The following is a 2,383-nucleotide window of genomic DNA, read 5'->3' on the forward strand; positions in this document are numbered from 1 at the left end:
GCACAATGAGCGTCATTGTATGCATGCTCTGGTGCTGTCCTGGGGTTCCGCAGTAGAGTGAGCAGCCAAGAGGACAGGGGATATCCCTTGTCCCCAAGCAGCCAACCGCAATCCTGATTCAGGCCGGTGAAGATGGCGGGCACACTGGTCTGGCGCAGAATGAATGAATCATGGCTGTCTGTCTGCATGGTGCTGACGGCAATGCCTTCTCCTGTGTGCTGCCCTGCTTCTGACCAGGTGTACCAGGTGTCGCCCTCCCAACACTCCTCCCATCCTCAGGGTGAACCCTGCCAAGCAGGTCTCTGCAGCCCACTGGCTTCCAGTATAGAGTCAGGCCTGAAAGTTGTAGAAAAGTATATAGAAACCTCCGAGCAGCACTCAGCAGGTTTAATGGAGCCAAAACAATAAATAAAACTATTTCAAAAGCAAAATACTGCGGATGATGGAATCTGAAATAAAAACACTAAAATTAATAAAACTATTTCCCTACCAAATGGACTCGATCGCGGCAAAACTCCAGCAGTGTCACGTTCATGCACCGACTGGAAAACCTCGCGGGGACACTGCTGGGAAAAATACTACCTTTTTATGCCTGAATTTCGCTGGCATGGCCGCTTGGCAGCAGCCCACACGCTACTGAGCTTACCGCTAAAAACCTTCCTTTACTGCGGCTTCGCCCTGCCATTTCCGGCGGAAGTGCGCACCGCTCAAATCCTTCCCCCCCCCCCAGCCGAGCTGAATATGGCTCGGGAAGGGAAAAACACCCGACCGTGGCGTCTGATCAATTTTTTTCGATTGGCCGCCCAAACCCCTTCGGGGACGGTGAATTTCGGCCTCGCTGTAACTTTCAAGGAACGAGGTGGAGTTGGGGTTCAGTTGAGAAGATCAATGAGAAAACGCAAACCAACTGACCAGGATATTGATAACTGGGAATATCAAGATCTTAGGAAGAAAGCTAACACTAGGACTGCTGTAAGGGTTTCAAGGAAACTCGAGAGGAAGATAGAGGTCAAGGATCCTGCAATACACGCCCTGAAAACAGAAATTCCCCAAGTTGGTCTCCTGAGCCAAAGGAGAATATAGAAGACGGGTAAGGCCAGCCAACTGCAAAGAAATAGATGTCTGAGGAGGAGGAAGCTAAAAGCTTACAACAAGATAATCAAGCCCACCAGTCGAATTTGTAAAACTGTAATCATGATGTAGATAAGTAATCTTTTCAAATAATGTATAAATAACTACAATGATAAATACTTTGCTTCTAAAAAAAAGGGGAAGCAGTGTAATGTATGCACCTGTGAGCATGCTCACAGGTGTGTGGAGCTGTTGGAGGCGTGGCCTGTTCATTTGGAGCTTGGAGCAGTGAGGGAAGGAGCTCCCTGCTGTAGCTCCTGCCTGGAGGCCTGTGTGACCCTGAGACCAGCCCAGGAAGAGGAGGAAGGGGCTTACTGCACATCCATTCATCCAGAGGGAGAGGAGGAGAGCAGAACTAACAACTTCTTTATTACTGCTAGAGAGTTGGAGAGAGGGGGAATAACAATAACATCCAGTGTGGAAGGAGGGAGAGCCATTACCATTCTTCAGGTGGGTGTATTGGTGCACTCCCTAAAGACTTTGTTTTATTGGTGGGGGGAGAAAGAAGACCTTCTCGAGGGCTGGAACATCGCGGGGATGTGTGTGTGTGGAAGTGTGTGTGGGGGTCTTGCCCACAACTAGGCCCCACACACCACTGAAGCACCCCTCCCCCATTGCCTAGCCTGGGATAGCTGGAGCTACCTGGCTGAAGACTCGTTAGCCCAATTAACATCGTTGGGAGGGCTGTGCCTGGGTGGCTCCAGTTGCCCCAGGTGAAGACATCTTCTCCCCCCACCCAAAGACCATCTATAAGACTGTTTTGCTTGCCATCTGGGGGGTGCACCCCAGCAACACCCACCCACCACTGTGAGGGGAGACCTCTTTCCCACCCCACTCTCTCTCTCTGTCACTCTCTCTGTCTCTCCCCTCTCTCTCTGAGAGCCCTTTCCTCCTTAATTAAAAAATTTACGACAACTGAGCAGAGGGAGCAAGGCCCCTCCCAAATCGTTAACTGGGGAGAGGTGTGCCTCCTTAAGAGCTCCTTCTGCTCAAAAATAACGAGGCCATTTAAGACCTTTAAGGCCTGTGACTTTGGGGTGGGTGTAGCCCTTAAAGGGACCCCGTGATGGCGACCCCATCCATGCCGGTGGCAGGGCCAGTGAGGACGTACGCGCAGGCGGCGTCCACATCCACGGTGCCTCCTGCTGCCCTGCCACCATTCAAACTGATTACCAAAAAACACGGGGTCAAGAGCTACACTCACCCCACTATGAGCATTGAGGAGTGCGTGCGGGCGATAGCTGGGGTAGTC

The sequence above is a fragment of the Pristiophorus japonicus genome, chromosome 3 (assembly GCF_044704955.1).
Source record: "Pristiophorus japonicus isolate sPriJap1 chromosome 3, sPriJap1.hap1, whole genome shotgun sequence".
Taxonomy (NCBI): domain Eukaryota; kingdom Metazoa; phylum Chordata; class Chondrichthyes; family Pristiophoridae; genus Pristiophorus; species Pristiophorus japonicus.